Genomic DNA, 18,111 nt, shown 5'->3' on the forward strand with positions numbered 1-18,111 from the left:
AAACACAAAAAACAACAACCGCCTCACTCTTGTCCTCAGGTTGTGTGTGGTATTACTATTCAGCTTCATTCACTAGAAGGAACTGAGCTGCAAAACAAACCCCACCCAAACTGAGGGCAAGAGTGTCGCTGTTTCTGGAAGATGGCGTCTATGTTTTTGTAAGCCTGGATAACCCCTTTAAGAGCTGACTTTTCCAAACGATAGGTAATAAATGTATTGTAGATGGAACCTCCAGAAATATCAGCAGTTTCCAAGCCCCCTGTGTAAATGGAGTGGCTTTCTGCTATATCTGTCAGTCCCATAGACGGTGAATGAGGTGGTGGTCATGCAGATGCACCATTCACACATAGGATTTGGGGACTTCTGTTCCTATGATTTTTTTCAGGACCCAGATTTATACAGAAAAAGAAAAACAGTAGTCCACTATTAAAAAGAAAAACAGAGTAGGCTACTAAATAATATAAGTTATTTAAAAAAAATAAAGGGATGCTTCAAAATATAGGTTTTATATGTCCACCTCAATAAAATAGATCAGTAAAGTTGTAAGAGAGACTTTATATATTATAGAAGACTAGTGTAACTCTATAGCTCAAACAAAAAGCACACTTTTTTAAAGTTAGATCACCATCTAGTGGTTGTGCACAGAGTTGCAGACAGATGTATGTTTATCAGTTGGCATGGAAACCTGTACGGCCCATAAGTAGAATAACTGACAATAACGGCCACTTTCTTGGCATTTGCAGACGTGCCTCTTGGAGAAAGTAGTATTTACTCCACACTGAATACTACCAAGACCAGACAGGTGTAGTTATTTACTATATTGGGGATATGAGACACATAGTTCTCTTGCCTTTACCACAAGCATCTAAAATCAATGATTTTCATCTATTAATCTGTATTTTTGTGCCTACTCAAAAAAGTCATTGCTTTAGATGCACTTATTTATATCCCTTGTGTATTGGTTTATCTGTATTACATATACATTGCCTCATCTACCAGTGGAATAAACAGAAACCATTTCTATCTTTAAAGGGGTTGTCCAAGATTAGAAAAACATGGTCACTTTCTTCCAGAAGTAGAACCTCTTTTGTCCTCAGATTGGATGTGGTTTTTCAGCTCAGTTCCATTGAAATGAATAGAGCTAAATTGTAATACCACTCACAGCCTAGGAACAGGGATGGCGCTGATTTTTGCAAGAAAGTAGTTGTGCTTTTTCCAATCCTGGTTAACCCCTTTAACAAACAGCTCACATAAGGTATTACATGTATGGGCCTTTGGTGTATGGTCAATGACACCCTGAAGCCCATGATGGACAGCCTCATCCCTGAAGCACTAACACTGTAACACTTTTATACATGGATCTGTGTCTTTATGGTTATGGAGCAGAGCAGCAGTACCAGCATAGCCAGTCTGAAGCCACTGACTCATACATCATCATTGTATAGGCCCCAGGCCCACTCAAACTCACATAGGTTTATTTGTCTCTTTGGCACCAAAACAAACCTTTTGACTACTTTTGTTAGCACAGTGGCACAACACTTACACCCATGTTAACGCCAAGCTTCTCTCTGGCCTGCACTGATGCTGACACCTTAAAGTGACTCTGTACCCACAATCTGCCCACCCCAAAACGCTTGTACCTTTAGATAGCTGCTTTTAATCCAAGATCTGTCCTGGGGTCCGTTCAGCAGGTGATTTAGTTATTGTCCTAAAAAACAATTAGAATGTCTGTGCATTAGGATGGCACAACCTCTCTGTCCCTCCTGCCCGCCCTCCTCATCATTAGGAATGCTCCAGGCAGGTATTTTCCTATTCATCAGCTGTGTGAATACGGCACATGAGCTGGATCGTTAAGGCCCCTCTGCATTGTTCACGGCAAAGGAATAGGAAAAATCCTGCCAGTTGCATTACTAATGATGAAGAGGGTGGGGAGGAGGGACGGAGGGTTGGTGCAAGGTTAGGGCACAGATACTCTAGGTCACGTCAGTTTGGCACAGGACTGCAAGTTTAAAAGTTGTCTTTTAGGACAATAACTGCGGACCCCAGGACAGATCTTGGATTAAAAGCAGGGGGGGGGGTCAGATTGTGGGTACAGAGCCGCTTTAACCTCACCAGCCCTACAACAGGAATAAAAGACAACCATCATGTAACAACATTCCCTGTATACAATGTAACATATGCCTGCATATTTACATGGAATATACTTGGCATTGGCAATAAAGCAGTGAATAGTCTCTTAGCTAAGCGGTTTCTCAGGTAATCAATAAGTCTGAAGGGAGATACATGTTTACCACCCAGCACGCTGATAGGGTTATATATTCTGTTCTCAGGATAGGCTAACATCATATAATAAATTCTGGTTTTCTTTTTCTCCCAGTGGACCCCCAGTCAGTAGCTACCTTACTGCAGCACTAATACAGTGACATTGTCATCCAGGTTTGTGTCTTTAATGAAACTGGGATGAGCTATATTAGCAAATACAACTACATTATTGTCAGTTCTGTAATAAATGGCCTGTAGATTGCAGGAATCTCAGTATTGTAACCCTATGGGCTATCAATGTCAAAAGCTGGAAAGTCCCTTCAATTTTTAGGGAAGGCTACCTGCCCCTTCGGAGATGCCTTAAAACTAATATTCATATGACATGCCACCATGATAGGGTCATACATAAGGTCTGCTGCAATAACCACCATTGCTGTTTTTATATTAAGCCTCTATTTATACTTACCCCTACAAAAAAAAACCAGTCACCTCTATGTAACATATGGCCACTAGGGTGAAATGCTGCAGCAGCAAAGCCACAATATACTATGTGAATGCACACTTAGCGCCCCACATCCAAGGCTCCGTTCTATGTGTGTTTCTAGGAGGTACACTCATACATTTTGCATTGAGGTAGAGAAGGTTAATGTTAAGCCTCTGTGTTTAGTTAAGACATTGTCATATTGTATGATTGTGAAGGACATTTTGGAGGGAAGTAAAGCGTTGTAAAATTCCACACAGTTATGGATTTGCTGGAACGACAAAGTCACAAACAGCTGCAGAGTCACCAGTTGCCTGGCTCTGCAATACGTATTATCAATCCAAGCGCACTTTGCTGTTCATACACAACAGTCTCTTCCAGCTAGCCTATTGCCAAGAGGCAGTGGACAGAAAATGGCAGACATCCAAGAATCCATGCAAATAACAAAGCTACAGACGCTTTTGTACATTGTCATTACAGATGCCCAGGACACATTGTAATGAGTTTGGTATGGCAATAGAGCTCCGAAATGGAAACTTCTCTCTTAGAAGACATTCTGTGAATGTACAAGGGCACTGTAGGTACAGAGCTGGTTCAGCGCACACTGGGCGCACTATGTCCTACACTTTGTTAAGCTTCATTAAAGGGACATATTAAGTGTGAGGTAATCCAATGCAAACAAATGTCTGTAAGTAGTTACTGAGGCAGAGAAAAAGTGACATTGCTCTGTATTCTTGAAAAAGCTCAGGTTCTGCTAGCTGCCCTAAACAATACTTTATCCTTCATATGGCACCTGCAAGCAGGCTGGCAATATCATTTCTGGACTAAATTCCCTCCCCTCCTCCCTTTCTGCAGTCAGCAACGTTCCCAGGAACCAGACAGAGGAGAAACTAGAAACTCCTGGGCCCCAATGCACAGTAAAGGGGTTGTCCAGCTACTATGTTCTGCCATTCTTGATTCATGATATCACTAACCTTTTAACAATAGCTGAAAATAAATAGTACAAGCAATTAAATCATTTTAATATATCTTATCAGATAAAAATGAAGATTTCTATATTTTTCATGTTGTCTTCTTGACTGCTAAACTCATTATTCAGTCTTAAAAACAGTTGAAAATCTCTCTTGAGAGAAATCAACTCACTGAAATATCTGGTTACTGTTGCCTATAAAAGTCTACAGAAAGAGAGAAAGAAGCAGAGATGCACACAGCAGCTTGTAGTACTGTAAGTGTTATATTTCACCCAGTGCTGGATTCACAGCTTATACTGATAAGTACTGCTCTATAATGTCCTCTTTCTGGCTGCAGAGGGTGTACCATAGAGATATAGGGGAGCAGGGTTCCTTATTCTGTGGGTGTGCAGTGTATGAGAGCATCATAGAGCATCTTAGTCTCCACCCACTAGTACGGCGACAACAAAAAATATGAAATCAATGATCGAGTGTAGAAATAAAAACTAGTTAAAAAAAGTCACATGACCAGAAATAGTGCTGCTCATCACAGACACACATATAAAAAGTATGAAGTTTGCATTTACATGGCAGATTGGGGCAATTGTATGATGGTGTACGGCCACCTTTATGATTTACTGTTTTTTTCACTGGTGACATGATGGAATTAAGGGTGTTATTGTGGGTGATGTAGGTTAATGAAAGAGTTAATGCTATACCCATAAAGAGGTTAATTCATGCCTTACAGATTTTTGTGAACCAGTGACCTACATATTCCATGTACTAAAGCAAGTAAGGTTAGTAAATTCTTATTTATGCCATTATGATCTCTACAATCTATATCAAATGATCTATGATCTAGATACAATAACATAACTGGATTATTGATGATCTGGTATTTCCACTTGCCCTGGGGTAAGCATGAGTAAGTATCCTCTAATGCTACATCACCATCTACTGCATGTGTTTATTATAGCAAACTTACAGGAAGGTAAGCTAAGGTAAAAAAAAAAAAAACTGTAATAGACAATGACATCACTGACCTTTGTTTGCAGGATACCCAAAGATGCATTGTTGAGATCAGTATAGGCATAAGCAATATCTGCATGCTGATGCAAAGCTAAATCATCTAGTCTTCTGAATCTACGGGATAAGCAATATATGTTGCTGCACTCTCACCCAGACTAAGGGTGCATTCACACCTACAGGATCCGCAACAGATCTGCAGCAGATCCGCAGCAGATTTGATGGTGCAGATTTGATGCTGTGTTCAGTTATTTAAATGAAATCTGCCGCGGATCTGCTGCGGATCCGCAGCAGAATATCAGCTGCGGATCCGGTAAGTGTGAACGTACCCTTAAGGTGGAGTTCCACCATCTATAGGCCTTCAGCTGTTGCACTCCCATCTGGCCTGATGTCATTTGGCACTAAAGTCATTTAGGCATATGAAGTTTTTCACCAACTAGTTCCACAGGTTGGAGAATACTGATTTAAGGAACCTTTGTGACATCTCATCAGTTGGGGTCTAGTCACTAAAGCAAACGACTATCACTATAGGGTCACAGTGCTCTTGAACAGGTCCCTTGATTTTACTGCCAATGTTGGCTGCTCTAGACCTTAGTTACCAGAATCTGTGTCCTCATTCTGATACTGTACTGGGTAGAGAGCCCTCTCATTTTAACCCACTGCTACCTAATCATCTTTGCTGGTGCCCAGACGACTTCTGACTCTCCTCCAGAGCTCATCCTCTTCATCGCTGCTTCCCTCTGACCCCTGAATAAACCCCTTCACCAATATCTGCTCTAGGCAGCCACTACAAGTACCAGCAGGCACCAGCACCAGCAGGTGTGCAGCCCCCTGGAGAATTGTATGTGGAGGGAGAGTTAACTGATTAACCCTTTCTTTACTGAAACAGTGTTCTTTGTTGATACAGAAGACCTTGCCTACCTTAATTTTGGGTCGTGGAACAAATCATCTGCATTTCAGTTATTTATTATGGGAAAATTTGCTTTGATATAAGAGTGACTTGGATTACAAGCTCATTCCCGGAACAAATTATGCTCATAATCTAAAGTTTCACTGTATTCCTTAGCAATATTACACTATGTGGTGATTTATGGGCCTAAAGGAAGAGAATTATGGGTTCCTAGACTTTGGTGGTGTGGTCCCAAGTTTATAACTTTATAACAAGATTATCATTAGTGTTGATGGGACCTGTCAAATTTTTTTCAACATTCACCTGAACGCTTTGTGTTTGATTCCCCACGGCGGCAGAAGTTGTATGTAGCCCTAGGGCTGCCAGGAAGACATGGATATAGCCTATCATACTTTTTTGCAATTAACTCATCCGTTTACTTATCCTATTCTAAAATATTCTAATCACATATAGCAGCATTTCATGCATATAGAGTTTTATTCCATTCCAACAACTATTCTTTGGTGCATTATATGTCAATGTTTTTTTTTTTTTTTTTTTTTTTTTTTTTTTTTTTATTCTTTCACAATAGATCCACATTTCAAGGAACTTTTTTTTTTTTTTAAATCCTGGACAATCATATTCATGCTGTACTTTTTCATATTTATTACAGTAATAGACGCTCGCTCATATGTTCATGATATAAGTGCTATAAATATGCAGCGCTAAAGTTATACTTAATAATCTGACACATGGGTTGTAAAACCATCTGTGTTTTAAAGAAAATCTGATTACTGTAGTGAAGCTAGGTGACCATATGGCTGAAGAAAGCAGGTAACAGCTGCAGCGAGGCTTGACTTTCTTCTTGTAGAGGTTAGAAAGGATGTTCTGTATTAGGTGTATAAAATGCTCTGTTGTGTAATGTAGGGCGTAGTCTTCAGGGCTAGAACACTAGGGTTATATCGCTGTTGTACTTCCTGGTCTCCATCTTGACACAAGGAAATACCAACTCAGCCAGGGATCAGAAAGTGAGGATTGGTGGGGGACCCAGGCACCTTTGCAATGAGAAGTGCAGGGGTTTGGGGATCATTGTTTTGCTTTTGTTTTTTTTATTTTTTAACTATTCTGTCCTTTTTTTTTTCATACTCACCTGCCCCAATCCCCTGCCACTGCAGTGTCAACAACGCTCAGTCTTCTACTCTCCAGTGCTTTCTCTGACATTTATGGGCTAAGTTCCCACTTCTTTAACATAGCAGGAAAAGGTGTCCCCCTCGTAACATTGATGGCCACAAATAGTAATCATGATCATTTTTAGCAGCTGTCAATGATACGAGACAGCCGCCTTTCCTTGCTATGTTCCTGCTATTGGGTACATAGTCCCACTCTGCAAGGTATGTCTGCTCAGCTAGTCTTTGACCAACATAATAACTGCCATAGGAAGCAGAGACCAAGCACTAAGAATGGCAGTGGTGTGGGATGAGGGCAGGGAAGTATGCCTGCTTTTTAATTTTTAAAGCACCAGGACTCACTGGTGCTGCACTCCCACTTTAAAGGGAAGGCGTCACTTGAAACCAGTGGGAACAAGTGTAAAATGTGTCACAGGACCACCTCAACTTTATAGTCCTGGCCTCCTTATCTAGGGAAAAGAGACTTTATGGGCCCCACACCCTCTGAAAGAATTTGTCCCATTAGAATAATGGTGCCCTGGAGCATTACTACTGAGCACAACAGCTCCTGCTTCTTCATTGATCATTTGTTTTTTTCTGTGCTGTCACTTGTTCCCTATTGCGGCCACTACAGGAGAAATGTAGCATTACAAGGTGACCACTGTGACTTGCGTCAGCCCAGGGAAGGAGCCAGTCATTGATGTGAGGAGACTCCCTCCATTATGTCCATATGTCCTTGTCGATCCTGATGGCTAATCCCCTTATGTAGAAATATAGAAATATGTGGTTATTGGTTACTTGCTATTTATTATCATGATTGATGGCTGTTTTTACCATTATTACACAGTTATATATGGACAAAAACTTAGTGCTATTGCTTTAGGGTCTAGGTAGTCTGAAAGGAGCTATTCCTGGGAAACCCTTGCCGTTTGCTGAATAATGCCAATTGGAAGCCATAAGAGACATACATGTGGCTGCAGGATGTCCTGTACATATGTGTCCATTGTATCACTACTACAGGTGACCGACTGTAAAATGCAGTAGCTCGCCACATTAACACTAAAGATGAGCGGACTTTTCAGATTTCTGGTTGCCATTGGCATTGGCTGTATCCCAGTTTCCCAGGCGTTCCTTAGGAGGTATCCACCCGCTGCATGGAGTTAGCAGACAGCGGGAATCCGACGCCGATCGTTCTGGTTCTCACGAACCGGAAATCCGAAAAGTCCGCTCATTTCTAATTAACACACCAGGTGCGGGCAATGCGTCACTCCACAGCAGTGGTAGGACTAAGGCGCTCGTCATAAGGCCTCCATACTAAACAGATCATCAGCAGATACCAAACAGAACCTGGATTTGTCGCTAAGGATGATATAGTTCCAGTCCATGGTCTTTTGTTCATGGCACCACTGCAAACAAAGGCAATGGGGTCTGGCAGTCAATGGCAGTACATGAAATGGACATCAGGGCACCAAGTTTCCTTCTGCTTAGGGCCTGGAAATGGTCCAGGCAAAGCCAGAGGTATGTAGAGAAGATGTCACCTTTGTCTGAATGGTGGACAAAAAAGTTAGGTAAGCTACTTGTGCTGTTGGAACAATCAAATGATCCTCTCTATTGGTGGCCTGCCAGGGTTGTCCAAAGCCTGTTTACTCTGTGTGTGTGCCCTTTAGGTAAGCACCACACCCAACACCCAGTGACCTAAATGGTGGACAATTCATAACCACCCTCCTTCTCTAATTCCAATGATGGGCCTCCTCTCAAAGTCTTTCAACTGGGCAAAATGTCTTCCAGGGCCCAGTAGAGGCATGTCTAGCAGTCAGCGATCTCTTTTCCCAAGATGTAGCCTCTGAGAGCCTTTTTATTAGGAATTGGGGGAATAAAATGCATGCCCTCTTGTGGCAAATCTTAAAGGGATATTCTACTTAAACAGAGCTTTTCATATGTTGCTGCCATTGGCAGACTAACACTTCATACCATACTTGTTATTTTCTATTCAGTCTTCTTCCCCCAGTTCTGAGCTGCTGCTCGGACACAAAAATTGTGTCTGAGTTGTTCTCTCTGTCTCCTGCCTCCCTTCTGAGACAGCTGATGACCCTGGCACACTGTATCTGCAACTTTGTAACTTCTTAGTAATGCTGACAGGGTTAATCTGAGGTCAAGTTGCTGATGAACTCAGTGTGATTAATCCTCCCCAAAAAGTTGCTGAGAGTTGCAGATAAGGTTTCTTCAGCCGTCTCAGAAAAGAGGGGGGGGGGGGGGGAGAAAAGCTCATACCGATTTTTTTGTGTCTTCATCAGAAAGCAACAGCTCAGAACTGGGGGAAGGAGACTGAATTAATAATAAGAAGTATGGAATGAATTTTTAGTCTCACTATGGGTAACAACATATGAAAAGTAATGTTTGAGCAGAATACCCTTTAAGTGTCTAACGTAACCTCATCTGTAATCATTTACATATCTGTCTTAGAAATATTGGCATGTCATTTTGCAGCAATATTTGTCATTGAGTGTATGTAACTACAATCTTCTATTCTTAGCATTTTCAAGATCTCTGCCTATAGTCAATGAATTCAGATTTTCTTGATAACATACAGAAACCTATGCAAAATCAATACAGTATCCCTATGAGTTAAATACATGAGCCATACAAATCTCTCTCTTGTCCTTATAGTTTTACTACTATGTTTCAGCCCTGGGAAAAGCCTCCTTAAGCCACCATATGTCTCTGTATCTATGTATAACTGTGTTGCCTATAACGGCTACTTATAAAGCTGTTCATTGTTTTTAAACTTCAAGATAGGAGATGCTGAATAAAGCTAATATTGGATCAGCTCTTGAGACATCTTTCAGCTTTTGCATATGGAGCACATATGATGTATTGCTGTGGACCATCTGGACAAGTATAACATTACAAAGCATACCATTGATTCTTTATACTGGAGGGAAAAAGGCCATTGCTATCAATTTATGGACTACTCTCAATGGGCTGAAGTAAAATGACACTGGTCCAATATGAGATATAGCTGTTGATTTTAACCTCTTCCTCTACAGTTTTATATATAGTTTTAAAAAAAAATATTTTAGACTTCCTTTATTCACAACATTACATACGTACAAAGTACAATTAAATGTACACATTTTTTGCCAACTTTTGCAAAACTTATACAGTATATTATCCCCTAATATTCCACTCAATGTACTACCCTCGAGCCCCGCTCCCTAGTGGGCCCCCCATCTTTGATGTTATTATTTGAACACCACTTTCCATTACCTGAAAGAGGGGGATACTGGGGAAAGCCACTACCTTGCATAAATGAAATAACAGATAGAAACACCTTTATTTTCTTTTCTCATCACACTGGAGGGGTCATCCCCAAAAATGGCAATCTGTGGGCATGGACTTAGGCGTCATTCACACGATCTGTGATGACCGGAGTGCGGCCCCCCACCGCCCGGCAGCAGGGATGACAGGAGCGCAGAAGACAGCAGCACAGAAGACAACTACTTGCCTACTCCTCTGTGCCGGCTGGCTCATGTTTACTGGCACGAAAGGGAAAAGGCAAGTAGTTGTCTTCTGCGCTCTTGTCATCTCTGCTGCTGGGCAGTGGGGTGGGGATCCGTACCGGGATAGGCACTGGGACATGTCCTATTTTTTCACGGTAGGGATCGTGTGAATGGCTGCATTCATTAAATAGTTCCTAAAATTGTCAGTGGTCGCGGATCCATACATGTGAATGCAGCCTTAGTCAAATATCTCCCGCCAATACTCATCAAGACTCTTGCAGCACAAGAACATGTGCATGAAGTCTACATTTTCCTGGTCGCACCTTGGACACAGACTGTTGTCTCTTAGAATTTGGGGGTATCCTGTGTTGGATATTTGTTCTACGTGATTATTCCAGCCTTTTGAGACTTTTTTTTTATATTTTTTAAAAAATGTCCCCCATTTCTCTGTTTCCAAGCCCCCAGTCTCTTTTTCCCACGCATGGATACTCTTGGGGCATACTCTAATGAGTTCCATGAAATTTTTATATATTACAGAAGTCACCTTTTGTTGTATCTTACTTTTAAATACAAATTTAATTATCCCAGCAGGTGAAATACTGCTCCCTTCTGTCTCATAGCATGTTTTAATCTAATGTACTCCAACCATGGAGAATCTAATAAATTATATTGGGATTTCAATACCAGACACTCTTTCTCCAGCCCAACCTGGTTATGCCATACTGCATACAACCTGGGCACAACACCCATCTTATCTACCTTTCCCAAGTTTGTATTACCCCACAATGGAGCAATTATCATCGGGCCTTCCAAGCCAGCTATGACTTTAGTTTGTTTCCAAACCTGGAAGATCAAATCGCTAATTGATTCTTTATGATTTCTCTTGGTGTGAGGTTGGCCAGCTTCAAAAAACTGAAAAAGTCTGTATATTTTGCTACTCTCTTCTCCATAAAAAAACTGAAAGAAATGCACTCTCCTCCAATCAACAATGGATCCAGGCTAAAGAGACAAAAAATACTTTCTAATATAAGGTATACCAATACCCCCATGGGCCAAAGTACTAATCTTAATTTTTATCTTTTTTCAGCCCCAAATCAAGGAGTTGAATATGGCAAATACCCTCCTATATAAAGGCCATTATCCTCCTACCCATAAAGGCAATGATCCCAATGCATGAAGAATTATTGCAAGACAAACCAACTTTATTATAACTATCTGCACAGGATATAGGGAGCTTATTCCATACTTTATCTTTACTTTTCCGGATCTTATTCATGGGCTTAGAATTTAACTTGTGCTAATCAGCAATTCTTTTATTTACGATCGTTCCCAAGTGGCAATGTATATTGTTAAAGTAGTAGTAATTCCCACAATATATGTCTGTGAATATGATTGATAAAACACGCATGACCCCTAGCAGAACTGCAGCTATCACAGCAGGTGTGTAAGGGGTGAAGGTGGATAGGGAATGAGTACTGTACTCAGGTGGTTTAACTAATTACTGAACAGTTGTGAACAGAAACAATAGATCGGCCCAATAAGTACAATTTAGTCACGGTTCAGGAGGACATATCAGAGTGTGGGCAGAAGAAGTAAGTCTATAGACCAGTAACAGTCTTTACATGAAATGAAATGGTTATTTCAGAAAGTTTGTGCAGATGTTGTAGCTGATACGATACTGTGCAGGAACACTCTCTCTCTATTATTAGCTTCCTGTGGCTCAGTACGGTCAGACTTTCTTGATAGACTCACATACCTCTTGGTGAGAGAAAGGTTTTGTGTCCCTGCTTTGCACTTTTTGCTGTGGTTGAGTTTGCTTTGTCCAGGTGTCTCGTGAGGTAGGCTAGCACTTAGTACCATCACGTATGGCTATCCCCGGCTGTGGCTTGAGAATGGCAGCTTATATCAGTTCTCCTCTGGAAAATGTATCACGTTCAGACACTGGCTTGGAATTTGCATACACAACGGGTGCTTCTTCGGACGCACTCTGGTGCCAAAGACATTCTTCCTGGCTTGCTTTCGTACCACATCACCATTGGAGCTCCTACCTCATTGCCCGCCAGCGCTCCCTAGCTTGGTGCAAACTGCAGACCCCACCTTCAACCTTTCCATCCATAGCTTTTGAAAACGACTCTGTACCCACAATCTGACCCCCCAAACCACTTGTACCTTCAGATAGCTGCTTTTAATCCAAGATCTGTCCTGGGGTCCGCTGGGCAGGTGATGCAGTTATTGTCCTAAAAAACAACTTTTAAACTGGCAGCCCTGTGCCAGTTATTAGGCTGGCACAACCTCTCTGTCCCTCCTCCCCACCCCCCTCATCATTAGGAATGCCCCAGGCAGATTGTCTCCTATTCCTCAGCTGTGTGAATACTGAACATGGGCTGAATCGTTAAGGCACCTGTGCAGTGTTCAGACAGGAGAAAATGTTCCAGTGGCATTCCTAATGATGAAAAGGGTAGGGAGGAGGGACGGAGGGGTGGTGTAAAGTTTGGGCACAGATATTCTAAGCCTCAGCTGTTGGGCATGGGGCTGCAAGTTTAAAAGTTTTTTTTTTTTTAAGACAATAACCACATCACCTGCCGAACGGACCCTAGGACAGATCTTGGATTAAAAGCAACTATCTGAAGGTACAAGTGGTTTGGTGTTTGAATGCTAGTGGCTGAAGACGTTGGATGCAGCCCTAGGGACGCAGACATCAGTATTCAAGCAACGAAGGATCGGACGAGTTGTGCTTATCTCTAGTCAACAGCAGTTGCCCTCTGTCCCCACATACACATGAATACTCAGTTTGGCCGACTGTTCGTTTGTCCAGAATGGAGAAGGGTGTGTAGGCCACAGCCAGATTACCCTGACGATAGTGTATTGCCACCCTTTTTTTTGCCAGGGGAGAGCTGAGAGGCTGCCATACACATAGATGATTGACAGAGACCAGCTTTAGAAAAAAGTATATTTTCATAAAAAGTTCTTAGAATAAAAAAAACTACATAAAGATGGGAGGTGTATATGTCCAGACAGGACTATAAGGATTGAAGATGTAAGGGTACAGGAATATTGCTAAAATCTATCCATAGCATTTTTCCTGCCCAAAAACACACAAGTAAAATGCCCTAAAAGGTACTAAAAAAAAAACCAAACTCTGCGACACCAGGTCTTCAAGGGGTCAATTAGGCTCTAAAATAAAGTCAGTATTATCTTCATATATGAACTCTATTGTTCCCTGTTATCTGCCGTTCAGATGGCTGAAAAGCTGACTGCAGGATTCTTCATTAGGATTAGAGATAGGAATTCAGAAAAATCCCTTCCCCCATAATCTATACTTTATCTCACATATCTCCAGTCCTGGGAACCTGCAGATACATTTACATACTCATCAATGATGGTAACACACAGCTGACTGTAGGTTTCATGTCCCTTTAAGGCTCATGTATGTTCTGCAGGGTAATGGTAGATGGTTCACACAGCTCAGTCTGAGCACACACCAGAAAGCGAAAGTGTTATGGAGAGGCCAGCCTTCCCTCCCTAAGGGATTCAATAGTCAATAGGAGGAGGAATCTGGAGCATGCTCAGCCAGCGATGTAGTGGCCAAGCACAGCAGAGAGGAGAAGGTGAGAACCATTGTGCCCGTATATGTATTACTGGATGCAGGGATGGTGTCTGCAACATTCTGATCCTAGCTGGGAATGCAGGAAGTGGGAATAGCCTTTTGCGTATCTCCATGTCATAGTTTCCACATTGCCTTGCTGGCATTGCGAGTAATGGAAATGAAATTTCGTCTAAGACATCTCAGAAGATCTGGCAAGTTCTGGGGCTCCATGGATATAAAAGGAGCCTATCAGACTCAAACCTTTGAGACAATATCATCATAATTCTAGGGATTGTTCCCAAGTTTGATCTATATAATACTATAGGAATTGTTTCATAAAAATGACCCCTATCCATGTGCCCCAACATGGCAGAAGGATGTCATAGAGAGGGGATGCTCCACCTAGGTCCCTTCTCTACGCACCACAACAAATACCTGTTTTGTAAGAGTAGTCCTCATTCCGTTAACTCAAGGTGTTCATGTATTGTATAATTGTGCCCCTGTGACACTCTAACTGTTGTTAAACTACAACTCCCAGCATGCCTTAGAGTCAGAGGTTAGGGAATACTGTGTTACATCATGTAACATCATCTAATATCCCGTTTCCTCTTCAATGGGGAATTACAGAAGGAAGCTGTTTTGCATAATAAGATCTGCTCTATTTTCTTGTACTATTGATTTCTGTAGTTGTCTGTGATGACACTAAAGGCCCTATTACACGGAACGATTATCGGCGTATTCGGCCGATAATCGTCCTGTGTAATAGAACACAACAATCAGCTGGCATGAACGATGTTGGCTGATTGTTGCTGTCGTTTGTCTTTCAACATGTTGAAAGACAAATGACAATGATAGCAGCGATCTGCTGCCATCACTCTGTGTAATAGGACCGCTGCTATCCTCTATGGCCTGCCCGGACGATCTAGCCATCACCCGGGCAGCCCCCCACTCCCAGCACCGCCCCTGCACTTACCCGCTCACCGCCACCGCTTGTAGTGGCGGCGGCAGCAGCTCCTTACAGTTGCCCTGTGTAATAGGGGCTTTATACTCGAAGAGATGCTCATCTTTAAAGGGGTTGGCCACTTTATAGTAAAATAATTCCATTTACAGTATTAGTAAGTGTACTCAGAATCACCACAGAGCAGGGCAGTACAATCTGGAGAAGGGGAGTCTGATTTTAGCTCTATGAGGTACACAGGGAGCTGCTGTCAGTGTATACAGTGAGTACAGTAACTAATACTGTATACTGAACTATTTTACTATAAAGTGGCCAACCCCTTTAATAAACTTGGTGCATCTGTGTCAGTTCATGTGCCCAAAACTGAAGTCTATGCCAGTTATAGGCTTGCATATATTTCCGCTATAATTGTCCACCAATTTCTGGCATAAATTATAGTAATTCTTTAAGACCACAGTAAGAATATACCATTTTAAGATCTTTGATGTCAAAGAATAAAGACACTCTTGTTCATATCCAGGGACTGAAAACTTGCACTGCAGATGCCATCGGTAAAGTCCGGGCACCATCTGTGAAGAGCTCTCACATAGGGCTTACTGTCATTCCTGGCTGCATTAGCCATGTTAATCTGCCATATCTGAAATGTCTCCCATATCTTGAGGACAGAGACTGGCTGAGACGACAGACAGGTTACAGTATCAGTAATGGAGTCACTGGAGAAACTGTGACGTAACTAAACCCTCCTTTGGTCATCAATATATCAATCCACATAGTGCTTTTGTATGCAGTGATTCCGCATTGCTGTCACTCACACTGTCTGCTGAGTTAATGGAACATTTTACTCATTTCTGCTTTAACAGATGTGGCCATACAATATTCTGCATATAGTGAGCATACAGGCTTTATCTTTATGTGTATAGTAGACACCGCCTTCTTCTAGGTTATAGTAAAGGGCTCAAGCCCCAATTCCGAGGGGCGACTGGAGGAGCAAAGAAGCTATGTGAGCGCTCATTTGCTCCTCATTTCCTGCCCTCACTATTATGTGCTGCGGCAGTGAGAGGGTGAGTACAGGGGGGCCGCGGGGAGGTGTGGGGGAGCTGCCCGAGTGATGACTAGATCGCCCGGGCAGCCCATAGAGGGTAGCGGCGGTCTACTGCTGCCTCTACTATTACACAGAGCGACGGCAGTGAATCAAAGCTATCACAGTCGTTTGACAGACAAACGACAGCAACAATCAGCCGACCTAGTTCATGTCGGCTGATCAGTGCCTTCTATTACATGGGAAGATTAGGCCGAATACAGCAGATATGGGCCAAATACGGCTGATAATTGTTCTGTGTAATAGGGCCTTTAAGGGTAGAATACACACAGACAAATATCCAATCTTTAATCTTGCATGCTGGGTGAAACCAATTTTTCAGTAATGGACTGTATTGCCCTACAGCAAGGATATCCAACCAGTGGCTGTTAAAAAACTACAAATCCCAGCATGTCCTGACAATCTTTCATAGTAGAAGTTGTAATTTTACAGCAGCAGGAGTGTCACTGGTTGGAAAACACTGTCTTTCAAAATCTATGCTTACAGTCTCATTCTTTAAAGGGATTGTCTATTTAAAGGCCCATGTGATTATTACCGTCCCTTACGGCCGATAATAGTTTGGTGTAATTGCTAGTTTTGATGGAGCGTTTACACAGACAGATTTATCTGACAAATTCTTGAAGCCAAAGACAGGAATGGATTTAAAAAGAGTTCATAGTCTGTTATAGTCTGTTTATCTGTCAGATAAATCTCTCTGTGTAAACGCACCCTAAAAGGCAATGATCAGCCGACATGCACCATGCTGGCTGATCCTTGTCTTTCAACATGTTGAAAAAATCTTCAACGATAAGAATGGTCTGCTAGCCGTCGCTCAGTGTAATAGGAGTGGTGGCAGCAAAGCGCCACTTTCTCTTATGGGCAATATCCCCCCCTCCACCCCACCCCCTGCACACATTAACCATCTCGCTGTCGGTGTGTATAATAGCGCCATCAGCGGGTGGGGAATGAGGAGCAAACGAGCGCTGATCTGACAGGTCGGCACACGCTTGCTCTTCCTGATTGGCTCATGTAATAGGGCCTTAAAAGGTTTATCTAGCGCTACAAAAACATGGCCATTTTCTTCCAGAGACAACACGACTCTTGTCTCCACGTCAGGTGTGGTTTGCAATTAAGCTCCATTCACTTCAATGGAACTAAGTGGCAAACCCCAACCAAGCTGGAGACAAGAGTGGTGCTGTCTTTGGAAGAAAGTGGCCATGTTTTTGTAGTGCTGGATAACCCCTTTAAGACTTTCTTGCCTTATATCTAGATACAGCACGAGTGAACTTTGGTTGTGTTAGTTACTGTTTTTCTCCCCTGCAGGGAGCTAAGATGCAATACAGGCTCACGTCTCAGACAAGTACCATGACAAGTATATGGCTAAACATCCCATCAAAATGACAATCTTTATTGAGTCTCAAGTAATGTACATACCATGAAACCAGAATGATAAAAACAAACAAACAAGAGTAAAGACAGTGAAATTGTTGTGCAATCATTTTGTCCTTGCTGGTGACTCAGTGAACATTGTCATTAATGGGTTGTACAGCTTTAGTTATGTGCATGGTACTTGTTTGCCGCTCTCTGTCTGTATATCGGCATGTGAGCTCATACTCCATTCTAGGTGATGTCCACCCCTGCTTGTGTTTTTGAGCTAATTCGCACACCCTTCTTCTTTCCTTATTGCCCCCTATATGCTTTTTTTGTGTTGTTAGGTCAGTATTCGCTCCCATAAACACTAACGGTGCGTTTACACAGAGAGATTTATCATACAGATCTTTGAAGCCAAAGCCAGAAACAGATTATAAACAGAGAACAGATCAAAAAGGAAAGACTAAGATTTCTCCCCTTTTCAAATCCATTCTTGGCTTTGGCTTCAAAATTCTGTCAGATGAATCTCTTTGTGTAAACACACCATTACATTCCAGCCAAGAAATGATAACATTGAAGCCATTAAATACAACATAAGGAGGTGACCAGTAGACGGGGCCAAGTGAGCATGTAGAATTCCAAGGTAATGTAGAGAGTTGTGGCCGAGCATTTACAAAACTAGATCTACATATGTACTAATCTAGGAATCCATCTATTGTTGCGCAAATTATGTTGAACGATTTCAGATGGTTCGGAAAAGCATTTGTTTGCAAGCGTTTATCGTTAACCCCTTAACGACATCGGGCATAAGTGTACGCCCCCGCTCCCTGGTACATAACGCAAA

General features: G+C 42.1%; 1 protein-coding gene across 5 annotated transcripts in view; it reads left to right on the forward strand.

Annotated features, from left to right (window-relative positions):
* The first annotated feature begins 722 nt into the window (after window positions 1-722).
* CEP170B (centrosomal protein 170B) overlaps window positions 723-18,111 on the forward strand; it is a 102,798-nt gene continuing 85,409 nt past the window's right edge. For 4 of the 5 annotated variants that reach the window (XM_069951326.1, XM_069951331.1, XM_069951330.1 and 1 more), the window contains exons 1-2: window positions 752-802; window positions 4,442-4,490. The gene's annotated coding sequence lies outside the window, so the exon portion shown is untranslated. Of the gene's footprint in view, window positions 803-4,441; window positions 4,491-18,111 lie in introns of all 5 variants that reach the window. The other variant, XM_069951329.1, reaches the window with a different exon arrangement.

Source organism: Dendropsophus ebraccatus, chromosome 13 (assembly GCF_027789765.1).
Source record: "Dendropsophus ebraccatus isolate aDenEbr1 chromosome 13, aDenEbr1.pat, whole genome shotgun sequence".
NCBI lineage: Eukaryota > Metazoa > Chordata > Amphibia > Anura > Hylidae > Dendropsophus > Dendropsophus ebraccatus.